Source organism: Lagopus muta, chromosome 3 (genome assembly GCF_023343835.1).
Source record: "Lagopus muta isolate bLagMut1 chromosome 3, bLagMut1 primary, whole genome shotgun sequence".
Lineage (NCBI taxonomy): Eukaryota > Metazoa > Chordata > Aves > Galliformes > Phasianidae > Lagopus > Lagopus muta.
This window is the reverse complement of record NC_064435.1, coordinates 68,551,260-68,568,180: the sequence shown is the minus strand read 5'-3', so window position 1 is coordinate 68,568,180 and position 16,921 is coordinate 68,551,260.

Sequence of the window (16,921 nt, the reverse complement as noted above, 5' to 3'; positions counted from 1 at the left end):
TACTATGTCATGTACAGCACTGAGATTAAATGACACTGTCTACTACACATAATACAGCTTTTGCTACTGCAGTGAATTTTTTAACATACAGGTTCCTAAAAGTTGTTCTGCTAAGCACTTGCTGTTTTCTGTTGTTTCAGGTTTTTGTTTTTTTTTTTTTTTAAGTGCTTGAAAATACATGTGGTGAAAAGTTTATTTTGTTTAACTTCCCATAGATAAAAGTTGCTGCTTTGGATCTCACAGATGACAGAACAGCAGTAACTGAGTTCAATAACAAGAAAGGTTCCTCAGACTTCTCTTGAAAAAGAAAAAAAAATCTGAATTATGATCAACTGAGATAGCTGTGATAAAAGCATCCACATTAAACTTGGACTTAATTTAGTGGACTGCTAGACCAATAACCAGCCACCCCCTCACTCCTCCTCCTCAACTAGACAGGGGAAGAAAGTAAGGTGAAGCAGTGGCTTGAAATAAAGAGAGAGATCTCTTGCCAATTACCATCATGGACAAAACATGGACAAAACTATAATTGTGAAAAATAAACTTAGCTTATTGTCAACTAAAAATAGAGTAGGATGGGGAGAAGAATAGAAGAGAAAGCTGAAACATCTCCCCTTCACCCCACACTCTTCCAAGGCTCATATTCTCTCCTTTATTTCCAACTCTTCTATCTCTTCCTCAACCTCAGCAGTGCAGGGGATGGGGAATGGGCATGGTAATGACCATTCATAACACTTCAACTCTCTCACTCCTCCCTCTTCACACGCTTCCCAACGGGCTCAACAGGAGGCCCTCTCCCACAGGATGCCATTCTTCACAAACTGATCCCACATGGGCATCCCACAGGCTGCAGCTCTGCCAGCAGCACCCCAAAACGGCTCCATACTATGGGACCCATCCTTCAGGCACTGCTCCCCACAGCTCTCCAATGAAATTTTAAAAAGGTTTTAAAAACTAGAGGCACTGTGAGTGGTGAAACTGGGGGTGAGAAAATGTCATTGCCCATAAGTGAACAAAATAATACTATGCACGGTTTTCAAGCAACCACTGTGTACTTGTAAATCCACTGACTTTCCCAGAATTTCCTTCTAAATTCCAGTTAAAACTTCAGAGCTGTATCAGCCAACACTTATTCACAGTACAAACACTTGATGAAGTGAGTAACGTAATTATGAGTGTAAAGTAAATAAAAATGCTTAGCAAGCTATAATTCCTTTATAGAACAGAATGGGCTCTCAGATGGCATTGCACTCCCAGAGTGGGCTGTGCATGTCTGTGATCTGGCTGCCAATGCTGCACACCCGACATTTCATTCGCACATACTGCTTGGTGTGGTGTCAGGACAAACCTGTGCAAAGCTGTGCAAACACCGTCCCCACAGTGAGATTCCAGATCTAAATCAATGCATAAGCCTAGATTTTTCAAACACTGCTTTCCTCCCTACGTTTCTGTTGAATGGCTCTTTAAATGAGCAGTTTCCCACTTACTCTTTCTCTAAGAACTGATGTATACTACTTGGATGAGGCAGCTGTATTAAATTGAGTCATACTCAGTTTATAGCTAATTTTCAGGTATTAAGCTGACACAAATATGGTAGAATTGCTATGCTTTGCCCCACTGGGTTTCATATCAATGCTGCCATGTACTTCTAAACAGCATTTGGCTGTTTAGGCCTTCTTTTCTCCATTGTCCAGGCTCTTCATCATCACAAGACTTCTTACTTGCATCCTTTTCCTTACTCCTCTTTTTTTCTTACTCCTCTTATTTACTCACTAGAGAATCATGCAACTCTTCTCAAGCAGTCTCATTTTCACAGCATCTAGTAAGATCTTTATGCTTTGCTGCTTGTTAAGTACTTTCGTTGTCAGTTTCTTTTTAACCAGAATGACTAACATAACATTACTTCTTAACATGGAGATGACAGAAACTTTGACTGATTAAATTTCCAGCTACAAAGGACCACAGTCAAACACTGCGAGTGCATAATTGATATCGGTTTTCAGTTTAATTAAACTTGTTGTGGCTTTATACTATATGAGGAAAGATTTTTAGCAGAGAAAGAAGTGCAGGGATTTAACCCCCAATCTTAAGTTCAGATTTATTGTTGCTTATACATGTCAGTAGGTTGGCTCAATTTGTAGATGAAGCTGATAGAAGCTCTTGGGCTATGAATGCATTTAAAGCAGTCTATTTTAGCCATTCTGAGCTCAACACTATGCTAGCATAAAGCAAATCATTGGCTTTTGATCACTAATCATCTCCTAAGAGGGTCCACATCTCAAGAGTCATTCCTCTGAACATTTGTGGAGACCAAACAGCGGAGGATGTGAGCACAGTGCAGTGAAGAGCAGTGCACTCCAATAAGGATGCTGTCATAGCAGCTGTGAAACAGCAGGTCATCTCCACTCATGCAGAATTTTATAAGCACGGCATGCAGGCTCTCGTTCATTGCTAGTGAAAACATTTTACCAATGGTGACAACTGTTGAAAAATACTGTTTTGTGCTGAGAATTTGCTCTATCAAACAGTGGGATTGGTCTCTTTGTATCTGCTGTAGCTTGCATGGAAATAAATAGGAGGCATTTTCAGTGACCTATATACATGCATTAGAGTGGAAAACATTTATATTGCAAATTCTGAGACAGCAGTTCTTCAAAAGTGCTATTGTTGACTGCATTGCTAATATTTTACTTCAGTATCAATGCAGTACATGTTAGCAGTATTTTTCATCTGATTTAACAGCTATTGTAGATAATGTTGTAATAATCACTGTCACCCAGAAGACTTCCAAAGGATGTAGAAGAGTGGTTTAGAATGGCCTCCAGCAGCACAAATTCTACCAAATACAAAAATCCTAACAAAGAACCTTTATGACATTTCTAAGCAAACTGAAAACTTGTAGATAATGTATATATGTGTATACTCTGATTTCAGTCATATAAATGCAGAGAGATACTAACTCATAAGTATATGAGGAAATACTGAGTAATTGACTTTTCTTTTGGCAGAGATGGATAAGCTTCCTTCTCAACTGTAAAAAGTTAAAGAAAATTACAGTTTTCTGAACAGTGGAATTCTTGCATCTTATTGAGAGGCAAAATAAGCAGCTTTTTTTTTCCTGTCTAAGTAGCAGTCCTGATTGCAATTTATATTAAATGTGAATTTATTACATTTTTTTTCTTCTATCTCCTTATAATAAAATAGTGTGCATGTGAGAAGGAGTAAGAGATTATGAAAAGAAACCATCTTCATTTGTTTCACTTTCTAAAGTAAGTGAATGGCAGAGTACAGTAGCATCTTGTTACCCAACAATAGTAGAACCACTTCCCTTGGAATCCTGTTCCAGTTTTCTTGGGGAAGAACCATTTTGAAATACTCAAGCCAACTCTCTTCTCCAGCTGTTACTGAAATACAAACGATGGTATGCACTGCTACGGCAATGCCATGCTCCTGGTGTCTTCAATGCAAGAACACAACTGAAGTGACATACTGCTTTTAATGCTGGTCTTAGCAGTTTATGTCCCCATTCAGTGTCATTCCAGCAGTCTTTTAAACCTAATTAAAGAGCTGTTTATCTGGATTCTTTCTACTTGCTCCATGATCTAAGCACTTGCCAAAGCTTACATTGGTGTGTCTCAATTTGCTGCATAGCCTGAGACTCTGAAACCTTTTTCCTTAATTTCTCTCACCAGAAGCTGCTTGTTTTTCTTTTCTTAAACTGGATAAATAAAAGGTCCATTTTTTTAGTTAGTGACAGAAAAGTGTCATATGTGCTCTTAATCTTCCTCTGTTGATGCTACACTTACATCAAGGTACATGATAATTTGCACAAATTTATGTGAATAGATTTATTAATGATTATTTACAAATAATTATTTAAAATGTATTTTAAATGTGCCAGTGCATTGGATAACTTGATTCAGTTATCTAAGAAGCTCATTTTAAAGGACCCAAATTGTCCTTTGCTTTTTCCCTCTGCTCTGCCTTTTTCCATGTATTATATTCACCACTGCTGCCTAAATAGTTTCCTCTGTCTTGATACTTTCCCCCTTTGGTTTTCCCAGTGTGTTTCTGGCACCTGGTCTCTAATAGTCTCCTGAAATGAGGCTGCCACCCCCCTCTCAATCCTTCCCCCCCACCCCCACCCCCCTCCCCCCCTCATTTAAAAGAGGGTGCTCTTTTAAATGCTTATTTGATTTCCCACAGGGTATATGGATGATTCAACTGGAAAAAAAAAAAAAAAAAGAAGTGGAAGATACAAATTTGTATTCTAGTCTTCTCAAACAGAAAATGGAGTTGTGATGACAAGAGTGGCAGTTTCATCTTCACCTTTCTACAGACACCCTTCTGTTTCCTCTTTGGGTACAGACAGTTGGAAGGACTAATTGGCAAACGTGCAGTTTTAGCTGTCCTTCATGTCTTTTTCCAGAGCTTGAATACTCCAAAAAGCATGCGCCTTGGACAGAATTGAGATTATTGATGAGAAACTTTGTAAAATGTCTTTGCACAAGAATATGTATTCTTATAGTACTATTTCTTCTGTTAAAAAAAAAAAAAAAAAAAAAAAAAAAAGCAGCATTACAAATGTCCATCTTAAACTGTCACTGAAAACTAAAATCTACAGGTGAGAGTCTAAAAAAAAATAGATTTCTATGCTCTCATCCTTCTCTCATCCTTCAGGCACTGCAGGAATGAAGAAACTAGACAGACTCTTTCGCAGGAAATGACACTTTGTATTTTCCCCCTAGAGATTCAAAACACAAAGTTCTTGTTCCATAGACAAATCCTGACAGCCCAAATGACTCCTTAGTGTCAGCCAGTGGCACTAAGAACATTAGAACAATTGTATCAGGTCAGAGCAGACATCCGTCTAGCCCAGCATCCTGTCTGGCAGGAGCTTAGCGGATGCCGAGGAAAGTATATGAGAACAGAACAAGCACATAACGATGCTTCAAACATCTGGTGATTTGTGACTCGGTGAATTTTATCACTGAAGAAAGTGTATTGGAGGTAAGTAAAAGTCTTGGTAGAGTTATTTACCTGATTTTTAATCCCTTTTTTTTTATTTTGAATACTATAACCTTTTCTCCAGCCTGCCCAGCAATTCCATATCTGTGGTATGTTGTGACAAGAATGACGTCCTCCCCATTTCTTTTTAATCTACCAGCACTATTCTCAATTGGTCCATAGGATATTTACAACATGCAGACTTGTATCACATCAATCATTACTTTTCTAAACTGAAGAGTCCTGGCACTTTTAGTCATTTTTTGTATAAAAACTGTTTTATACCTTTAACCATCTAATCCTTTGCCAGTTCTGCTTTAGTTTTTGAGACAAAGAGCAGAACTGATTTCATAGATCTATAGAATAACAAAACGGTTTGGGCCGGAAGGGACCTTAAAGTCCACCTGCTCCCAACCTTCTGCCAGCCACCAGATCAGGCTGCCCAGGACCCCATCCAAGCTGGCCTTGAGTGCCTGCCTCCAGGGATGGGGCACCCACAGCTTCTCTGGGCAGCCTGTGCCTATCACAGGCACAATACTCTAAATGAAGAATTTCCATTTAACTTCTAAGTTTCCTCAAATTTCCCCAAATTTCAGACTTTCATCTTTCAGCACTGAGAAATGTAGGCTAATGTTCAACTCTATCAATCGTAATTAAAACCCCAGCCTTAATTTCACTGGTAACACAATGGCTCTCAGCTGGCTCTTACTGCTGAGGTGCAGTAGAAGTAGGGCTGCCTAAAGGGAAGGCGAATCAGAGGCAAAGGGTGACAGCAAGGTGGCTGCTATAGTTGCACCACTTAAGAGTTGCAATCTCACACCATACAAAAATGAAAAGCAGTGATCAGGTTCCATCCACACAAATGATGCCCACACAAGTCTGTAGTGATGAGGCAGGCTTAAGCTCAAGCCAGGAATTCATGTCACCATGTCACAGACAGCAGGAAAGGGCCAGACACAGACACAGCCGCAGCATAGCACAGGCCAACTTACTTACCTGAAGCTCCCAGACGAGGGGATGGAGTCCACCAGCCTAGCTCCTCTTGTGGTCCTTCTGCACTGTGAACTGCATGATGTTGGGCTGAATGTAGCCAGGGCTGGAAGAGGTGGCAGAGTTCCACGTCTTGTACAGAGCCCACACCATTGCTGCTAACAAATGAGAAGGAGGTAGTGAAAATTGCATGATTTTAGCAAGGCAACAGAAACCAAAAGATAACGCATCATGCTGCTGTTGTCATTTACCCATTATAGAACTAAAATGCTCAATTTAAATGCAGCTTTTGTTGTTCTGACTCAACAAATATAGTATGTTGTTCACCAGTTCATTTTTGTATGTATCAGGCAAATCTACCTGCACATTTTAGTCTGAAATGTTTTGTACAATCTCCAAATTTAGCAGAAAGATTTGGCTGCATTTCTTCCATTATTTTGTCATTTATTTGTTTTGAGTTTTATTCATTCTTGGTTGCTCCTCAAATCAAAATACATTTCCACTCCAGGCTGTGGTTCATGCTACTCTGGTTTATACAAATACAGAAAGAAATAAGATAAATCTGTAATGATAGAATGTAGCAGACCATATAATAGCTTAAAAATTGTGAAAATCTTTTTGAAGAAGATTGAGGGGAGAGCATATAATGTTTCTTAAAAATAATAATTAAAAAATTTAGATATTTAGATCATTATTCTCTGAAATTGAGAGGCACAATCCTAATACCCTAGTTAAGAGTTTGAATTTAACAACAAAAGAATACCATAGCAGTACAAATAAAGCAAGACAGTTCTGGAGTACCTTGCTGGCTTATATATGTTGTTTGAGGTGACATCTCTATACCTCTGTGAATATATTCCTGGACCTTACTGAGTAGATCTTTTACATCAATTCATCTGGTCACCTTAAAAAAAAAAAAAGTTAGGATTGTCCCAAAATTATATTTGTACAGTGATATTGCCTCAGGTCAGTTCTCTTAGTTCCACATACTTCTTTGTAGTAATTCAGCTGTGAACACTTAAGTCACTTATATCAATATTTAGCATTAGTTGCCAAAATGAGAACTTCCAGAAAAGTTATCCACTGGTCATGAAAGATTTACATTTTTTCCATAGAAAAAGCTACAGAAAACATTTTTTCTGTTTGCAAGAATTTGGGAGTAAGCTGTAGCTGGAACAAATGAAAAAGGATGATGAACGATCAGAGCTGTTGGAATAAAGCAATGTATGATAATGCACCTTACCCACTACATACAGAGCTTCACAAAATGACTCACCACTGGCAGCAATAAAAATTTCAGGGGATAAGTGAGGCCGAGGTGCAAAAAATGGGTATGTTTTGTTTGCTTTTATATAATATCTTCCTTCAAAATAATTGTATGCATCAAAAATAAAACATACTGAAAGATTGTGCCATTTCAGAGTTACATGAAAAAAATGTTGACTGAATCTGACTGGTACTATTAATTTTCACAGAACATACTTCACGGAACACTAAACCAAAATATTTCTTAGCTGCGGCTGCAAATTCACTACTTCTATTTGTAATACAGACAGAATAAAAATATTTCAAAGGATAAAGTTCTCCATTTTCTCTCATTCACCTTTGAACACACCCTGAACTGGAACTGAGCTGGAACAACCACGGCCCAAACAAAAATAAGACAGATGTTGTTTTCTTGCTAATATTTCTGTTTACAAAGGCTTTATTTACAAGCTTATCCTCCAAAATTTAAGGAACAGGAATTCCAATTGAAAGAGCCAACAACCCCCCAAGAGCTGATATTCTCAAGCAATCATGTAACTCTGACATTAAGAAAAATGCCGGATGTTATAAAGTTGTCAATAAATACACAAAAACACTTAAAAACCTTCATCCCAGAGTTGAATGAAAGTAACACCAAGACGTAAATTGTTACGGTCAACTAATTACAGTATTTGCATTTTAAACAACACACGGAACAAAATAAGATAAAAAACAATCTTTGCTTTCTCTGGAGTTACTTTCTTTACAGTATGAGGAAAACTTAGTTGGAATGTACCTTGCCTATTCTGATTTTAAGGCGTGTTTGTTTGTATATTAATAAAACTACATATCTAATGTGAAATAGTATTTACAGAGCAACTGTGCCCTGGCACCAGTTTAGCTGTTAAGTCTGAACAAAATTTATGTTTTTGTGAAATACGCTTTACTAATTGGAATGAAAAAAAAAAAAATGCTCAACAAAATGAGCTATAAATATATACATACATTTGTTCTGAAGCTATAAATATATAAATGCTGTAATAAAGAAGCTTATGACTGCCACCGTGTTTACCCATCATGTTGCATTCATTGTGCCAACAGCGTATACTGCTGAAGAAACATTAGCTCCTGTAAGCATCTGTGCATTTTACTGTCAACAAAAGTGATGGAGTAAACAGCCATGCCTTGGAAAGCTTGGGTATACTGAAATGCCAGTCTCTCCTTTTTTCTAGCCAGTATTCTAGCATTCAAAGCAAATGCAACAAAAGCATTCCTTCCTAAATGCTAGACTTGCTCTCTGTTCTGTTATTTCCCTTAGTGTCATTGAGTGGCTCCACTTTAGAAGCTGTTGCGTTGTGGTTTTTACAGTGAAGATGATAACAGAGGTGATTTTGCACAGCTTCCTCTTTCCCCCATCATTTCCCCTCCTAGATCACTGAAATTATACTTTAGCTGAATAACTGAAATATTACTTTAGCTAAATTAAATTCTCCATTGCTTTTAGTTAACCTTTCAATGCTTTTATTACTAGCTGTTCTTATCTGAGTGTAACTTAATGATAATGACTACAACAGTGGAAATAAGCTGCTTCTGAGGATGAGATGCCATCATCTGATCTTTCCTCCTTCATTTATTTCTGTCTTTACTAGAACGTTTCTTATCAGCTTGCATTGTCAAGAAAAGTAAACTATTTTCAAAGCCCAATTCTCCTTTTCTGAATGCTAATGACTTGGCACCAAAGAGATTTGACATAGAGCCACATTCACGCATTACTTACATGAGAACTGAATAAGAAAATGTACAGTTCAACTCTGCTGTGTTTTTCATTTGAAAAAGAAGCAGAAGAGATAAATATAGCCTCAGTCTTATAAAGAAGGTCTTACAAGAGTGTTAAATTCTACAGCTGATGCATTTTAGTTATTACATCTGAAGGTGTTTTTATCTCAGTCCACTTAAAGTTGGGTACAGTTACTTCCACTATATTAAAAGCTATTCTCAGGAAAAAAAAAAAAAAAAAAAAAAAAAGAGGGGAAAAAAACCCTTACGAAATAACATGGTAAAATTCCAAACTCTTTCTCTCTAGTTTTCATGCAAATTATTGTGGTTTTGCTAATTATGACTCTGAACAGTAGCCTACCCTGAAAATTGAACTCTTCTTCTTTTGAAATCTAAAACTCTGACAGCTCCACTGTCACTATCCACATATTGATAATACAACATTCATTCTCACACCCCTTCATTACATTAGCAAGGCTAACAATTGTTAACAGTAGAAAAAAATAAATTTATTTTCACTAAAGGAAGCAGAAAGAATCTGAAAACTGAAACTTAATAAAAATACTTCTTATTTCTGCTACCTTTTCAAGAAACATGATGACACTGAAGCAAGAGGTACTCACGTGGCTTTTAATACACTTTTTGCTTTATTAAGACTCATCAATTATGGAAATGTAGCTTTCTCTGGAATGAATAACAGTAGATAATTGCTCACAGAGACTAAAAAGTGTGTTTTTTTGTTTTTGTTTTTAGCTGGGAATACTTTGTGATCCACAGAAAAGAAAAAAAAAGTTTTTAAAATACATTTTTAAAAAGCCTTAGCAAATGCTAACTGGTGCTTATCCAGTCTATAGCCAAAATTGTATTGTGGACTAACATACCAAATCAAAGGCCAATTATATACTGAAATATACAGCAATGACTCAATGCCCAAATTCCACTTTTTGGTAAGTTTGCCCATTATGAGTGACAGAAATGTTGCCACTGATCTTGCAGTTCTCTTCTGAAATACCTTCCAGTTCTCTGAAATAAGCAGCCTGTCTCCTTTTAAACAATTGAGTTTGTGCGTGAGAAGGAAGCAGAGAATGTGTATAACAGATGTGATGAGAGCTAGCTGAGTGTTTCTGCTGAAATGATTTAGTGACGCAACAAGTACCAAATGCATTTTTCTTGGGGAAAATTTTCGAAGTCTTGATTTTCCATCAGAAATCTCACAGCCAGATACTTCATTTTGGTTCCCTTTAATCCTAGCTAGAATGTTTCCTGTGCTAGATTTCTACCCTCTGGTCTGCCTCCAGAGTCACAGATGGGACCATAAAGAGTTCCAGAGAATCACAGGAATTGGAGATTGTAGGTGCACGACAGGCACTGTTGTCTGGCCACAGTGTCTGAGGTTTTATAAATCTGCTATCTTGGTTTTACCCTAGATATCACCTTGCTCCTCAAGGGTCACATGCGACAAGGCAAAATAAAGATTAATGTTATATAAGACTGAAATTAAGCATTTTGTGTCATTTCACTTAGCCAAGAGAAAATAGTTCAATTTTAAGTGTTTTTGAAAAGCCTTGAAATTACATAACTGATGTTTTGTCTTAAACTTTTCAGAAGTTTCTATTTCAGTGGGGAGAGTAAATAAAAATCAAGTTCTTTAGACTATCCCACAGAAAGCTGTCAAATTTGTCAAAGGATACAGTCTGAAAAGTTGCCTTCCAAAACTTCTTTGCCTCTTATATATATTCCCCCGCCCTCCCCCCCCCCCCCCCCCCCATATTTACTATTGCCACTATAGAGAGCAGCTATGTGACATCCCTTCAAGAATACAGCAACATGTGAGCAATGGAGAAGAAGGTAGAGATGACCAACTCCTCCAAATAAGAATTTAAGCCAGCTCTACAGCTTTGATTCTGGAGAGAGGACGAGATGAAAAGTAAATGCTGGGAAAGCAAATGTACACCTGTTAGGATAGGTAGCTGCATAACAAGACAAAAATATTTCCACTGAACTTGGGCAACTGAGAAAAGCAATAGCTGCCTGCAGACATAGAACACTTCTAATAGGGTCAAAGTAATTTCATGCTTGAGGAACTTGGTTAGACTTCTCAAAAGAGAATCATTTAATCCACCTAAAAAGGATTGCAATGAAATTAATCCAGACTATTATTTTGTCAGTTTTGTTGTCTTTTAATTGCAGGAAAATCTTACAGTTTCTGGAAAATTGGTTAAGGGTATTTTTTCTTTTTTAAAATTTTGTTGTTACATTTCACACTTGATCTGTAGGGTTGAGCCATCCCATCTGGAAATAACACCTACAGATAAATCACGTCTAATTTGGCACAACAGAAAATATGAGGTATGATAGCCTCTTATCATGCAAAAGAAGGAAAGACTTAAACAGGCATTTCACATTGCTACTGGACTAACGGATGAGAGCACAGCAGGCCAGCTGAGGCCATAAAGACAGCATGCAATGATCTAAACTGTTTCTATCTCACAGATCTAATTTCAGGGCTGAAGCCATGAACCATCAGTGGTGGTCATTACCACTTGCCACTCTAGGATAATCAAATGTGAGTGTTCTAGATTTAAAGGCTGAATCTAAACTTGCAAACTAGTCAACACAACAAGGCCTTTGACGTGGTCCCACACAACGTCCTTATCTCTGAATTAGAGAGATGGATTTGAAGGGTGAACTATTCAGTGGATAAGGAATTGGCTGGAAAGTCACAGCCAAAGGATTGTCATTAATGGCTCTATGTCCAAGTGGAAGTTGGTGACAAGTGGTATCCCCCAGGAGTCCATGACACGGATGATGGGATTGAGTGCACCCTCAGCAAATTTGCTGATGACACCAAGCTGAGTGATGTAGTTGATATGACAGAAGAAAGAAATGCCATCTAAAGGAACATTGATGAACTCGGAAGGTGGGCCCTTGTGAACCTATTGAAGTTCAACACAGACAAGTGCATGATTTCACATGGGTCAAGGCAATCCCAGCTATGTATACAGACTGGGAGAAGAACTTCTTGAGAGTTGCTCTTCTGAAAAGGACTCAGAGGTCCTGATGAAAGAAAAGCCAGACATGAGCCAGCAGTGTGCTCTTGCAGCCTGGAAGACCAACAGTACCCCAGGCTGCATCAAGAGGGGGGTGACAAGCAGCAATTGGAGAGAGGAAAGTGATTGGCCTCCTCAACTCTGCCCTCATGAGGCCTCTTATGGAGTGCTGCATACAGGTGTCAGGCTCCCAGCACAGGAAAGATTTGGAGCTTTTAGAGAGGGCTCAGAGAAGAGTTACAAGGATGATCAGAGGGTTGGAGCACCTCTCCTGTGAAGACAGGCTGAAAGAGCTGTGCTTGTTCAGTCTGGAGAAGAGAAGGCTCCTCATTATGGTCTTCCAGTACTTTAAAGGAGGTTATTAAACAGGAGGAAAATCAACTTTTTCCATGGACAGATAGCAATAGGATGAGGGGGGATGGTTTTAAATTAAAAGAGGTGTGATTTAGTTTGAATGTTAGTAGTAAGTTTTCCACAGAGTGGAGAGGCACAGGCAAAGGTTGCCCAGAGAAGCAGTGGATATCCCCTCCCTGGAGGTGTGCAAGGCCAGATTGGATGGGGCGCTGGACAGTCAACCTTGCCTGCAGCAGAGGGATTGAAACTAGATGTTCTCTGAGGTCCCTTCCAACTCAAGCCATCCTATGATTCCATGATTCTATAATATAATTCCTATAATTCCATAATTCTATTATAGGAAGAGTATTAATTGAGCTAAGTAGCAGCGGAGAACTATCTGTCACGCTGTTTGCTCTGATTAGAAGCCCTCAAGGATGGGGGGAAAAAGAAATAATGCTGTAATATATCAAACTGTTACCTCAATTCATCCAGAAACAAAAGCTGACACACAATAAGGAAATTTACGTGTCCTGGCTTCAAAATGAAAAAACATCACTTTTTTTCCTGAAGCAAAACAAAATTTACATTCAGAGATGGTTTATAAAGATTTAGGCGAAGGGCCAAAAATTGTGATCTGCATTCACCTCTGTGCAGCAAAAGAAGCATCCTCTTACGTCTTTAGAGAGGGACCAGTGCCAGCAAGACTCCTGGTCTCCTTATTTTTTGTAGAAAAGGAACTGGCAGCAATGCTCTCTTACTGCTATGATGCACAAGCAACAGACATGTCCTGCCATCATCTTAAATCATACACTTGCCTGCAGAATTGCTTTCTCGCTGATGTCTTTCCAAAACTGGTGCTTCTCTTGTGAATCCCAGCTGTGAAGGAGCAGTGTGAAGCAACAGCAGTCTCTGTGAGCATGGCAGCAATAACGCATGGGGTACAAAACCAACTCTCTCACCGCCCGCCTCCAAGTTCTCCAGAAGCCAAACTGAACAAATGCAGCACTCAGTCCCTCGAGCAGATTTTTCCAGTTCCCCAAGCACTTATCTTCCAAGTCATCTTCATCCTACAGACACTAAGCAAGCCTAGCAAAGATTTATTCCCACACACATATACATCCCACACCTGCAGCAATTCATGATACCAGCCACCTACCAATCTACTTCCCATATGCCCTCTCAGTTTTCCAAGGAAGTCAGCTACCAGCTTTCCTGCTCCACACGTATGGCTACCCTCTGAATCCCACTTTAACACCGCAACTGCAGATTGAGTTAATTAAAGGCTGACACTTGGCACTTGAAGTGTATCTATCTGCAACTTGCCTCAGTGAGTTTAAGAAAGTGTCCCATGTGGAGGCACACAAGACTTGGTAGGTCTGTTAACAACAGTAAACAGATGGTAATATTGAATTCCAAAGGTTCTTAAAGAAAAGTTCACAACATGGGAACAGGATTTCAGTCACTAAAAATGCAGTAGGCTAGAATTATACACAAGTTGTTGAAAAGTACCCTGAAGTCTTCTGCTATGAAAAAGTCTTCCAAATCTGAAGTTCTGCCCACAGCTTCTCCAGGGGCTTTTGGGCAGAGTTGCTTATTTCCACTTTCCATGACCAGGTTGCTCTTCTCTCCTGTGGAGCAGAAGGGCAAAAGCTTGCTTGGTCTTGATTTTCAGTACGAATACAGACCAAGAAAGCAGGGCCTCACGATCCTTCTGACTTTTTTGGGTTTTAAGCAGGAGGTGTCAGAAAAGTTACCACAGGGATAACTGGCTTGTGGCAGCCAAGCGTTCATAGTGACGTCGCTTTTTGATCCTTGTATCTGCTTCTCCTTGACCTTTGGCTTTTCTTCAGCTGCAGCGAGCTGGCTGAGAAGAAAAAACCCATATGCATTCTCCCTTTGTCTCTGGGGGCCCTGGAGCATGTTTAAACAAAGACAATGAAGCTGGTGAAGGGTCTGAAGCACAAGTCTTACAGGGAGCAGCTGAGGGATCTGGGATCATTCATTGTGAAGAAGAGGAGTCTGAAGGGAAACCTCATCACTCTGTACAACTACCTGACAGGAGCAGTGAGGTGGAAATCAGACTCTTCTCACAGGTAACAGGCAAGAAGGCAAAAGGTAATGGTTTTACATTGTGCCTGAGGAAGTTCAGGTTGGATTCTGGGAAAATTGCTTCTCAAAAAGAGTGGTGATGCACTGGAACAGGCTGCCCAGGGAGGTGGTAAAATCACTGTCCCTGAAGGTGTTCAAGAAACGTATAGAGGTGGCACAAAAGGACGTGGTTAGGAGGCATGGTGGTGATGAGCTGATAGCTGGACTGAATGATCTTAGAGGTCTTTTCCAACCTAGATGATCCTATGATTCTACATTTTTCCAGTGTCTGGAGATTCTCTAGGACCTTATGAACTGTGGAGTAAGCATACTAAAGTAGATCCCAGAAAATTCTCTTTCTAAATGTTTCCAGAGATGACCTTGAATGGGCTGCTCTTTGGTGCTGTTGATGCTGCTGCTGAAGTTAGGCAGGGCTCAGAGAGCAGTCTGAATATGAATTGGTAGAAGAAAGGAGAAAGAGAACAAGCTATTAACTGAGCAGGGAGATGGATTATTCATGGCTTTGACAAATTTTGGATATGTCCCAAAGTGCTGTCAATTGCTAGTTGGAAATAGCCAAAAACATGAAAAATGAGCTTTTTTTTTTTTTTTTAAGGCTGTGTCAGCAGTATCAATCAGAGAAGTATCCAAAAATCTTGAAATGAATGCAGCATATCTTTGGCTGATGGCAGTCAAGGAGAATATATTCAAAATGGGCATAGAAATAAGGATGCAGCAGTCTAAGGTTATTTGCCTAACAGCATATATTTCAGAGTCTATACCAAAAAAAAAGGAGGTTTTTTTTTTAAAAGTATATTTTAGTTTTTCTTAATCATTTCTCTTGATTCTTACAAGAGCTTAGGTTGATTTTACTATGAGGGGTTTCATCATGCTTCTCGTTTTCAGAAAAAAACGGTATTTTTTGTATTATCTAGAATACATCTGTTACACTCAGGGCATGATGGAGAGATGCAGTAGAGGATATTAAATGACACTAGCTATGCCTCAGACCAATGTCAAACAGTCTTATTTTTCCTTTATTATTTTGTCTGGAAAATAAATTAAATACTGGAAAATCCCATCATCTGTGGAGCACTTCAACAGCTGACTGAGAAACATAGGAAGAACCCTCATAGCCCAATATGGAAATCCACATAAGTCATGTAGTGCAGAAAGAAGCCAGTTGAGATTTCTGAAGATATGGGCTATGATCCTTGTTATTTTTTGTTCTTGTTTTATCTTCTTTGTGATTATTATGAATTTTTTTTTTTTTTTTAAACTTATGAACTTTGGTAACAGTCCAGACTGAGATTTCCTGATTTCATTGTTATACAAGGAATAAATAAGTGTGTTAGTCACTAAGATTTAAGGAAAGGTTCTTCCTTGATTCTTTGCAGGTCCTGGACAAAAAGGAAGAATACAATGTAGATAGAATGGATACTGTATCAACATCTGGTAGATACTAAGAAACCTATCTTTGATTATTCACAAATTTCATGTTGAACTCACTAAATTTGTTCATGAAGCTTCCCTTATTTTCTTCCATTCTGTAACCCTTAGTATCAACAATACCACTGCCTGCATTTAAGTCATTCCATTTTCAGCATATACTTTCAAGGTACAAACGTAATTCAAATAGCTCATTAATTATTTAATGTAAGCCTTATAACTTGTCTTTTAATTACTTCAACTCTTAAAATAGTTTAATTCCATAACCTTCAATACATATCTCCTCTATGCCTCTCCCTATTTGGATTAATTTTTCCTCTCATCACTTTAAATTATTCAGTTAGCAAGTTATTAATTTGCAGGTTACTTAGCCAAAATCCTATGGTGGATAATGCAAGGCTTAATCCTCTGAAATATTTTTGTGTACTACTTACACAAGTGAGTAAGCTTCTTGTATTGTCACATTTTTAGTAAGTTATAGCTCATATAAAAAAAATTGAACTTCCAGTACATTGACTTGCGTCTCACCCTTCTCCATAATCTTTCTTAAAGTAATTTCTACAACCCTTAGTTCAAATACGTATCTAAATACACCTGTAACATCATAACATGATGGAAAGCACAGCAATAACAGCAGGGTGACAAAGTCCTCCACTGCAGAAAGTAAGGATAAGCCCAAGCACAGTGGCTGAGAATACAGAAACAAAAGAAGAAAATCTGCTTACTCTTAGAAGGCCCCAGGTACACAGGGATATCCAAAAGACCCTTATCTCCAATGCCAACCCTTAAATGAGGTCTGGGAAGGGGTGGATCCTGGCTCCACCCCATCTGGTCACTCAGGTACATTGCATGCAGCTGAGCTCCCCTGGGTTGATCCTGATTTCCACCAGGTGCTCACTCACTGTTTTGGGCCCTGACTTAGCATTTCTACTACAACAGCTTATTATTCTCTAATTAGACTACTCTATGTTTTTACTTGA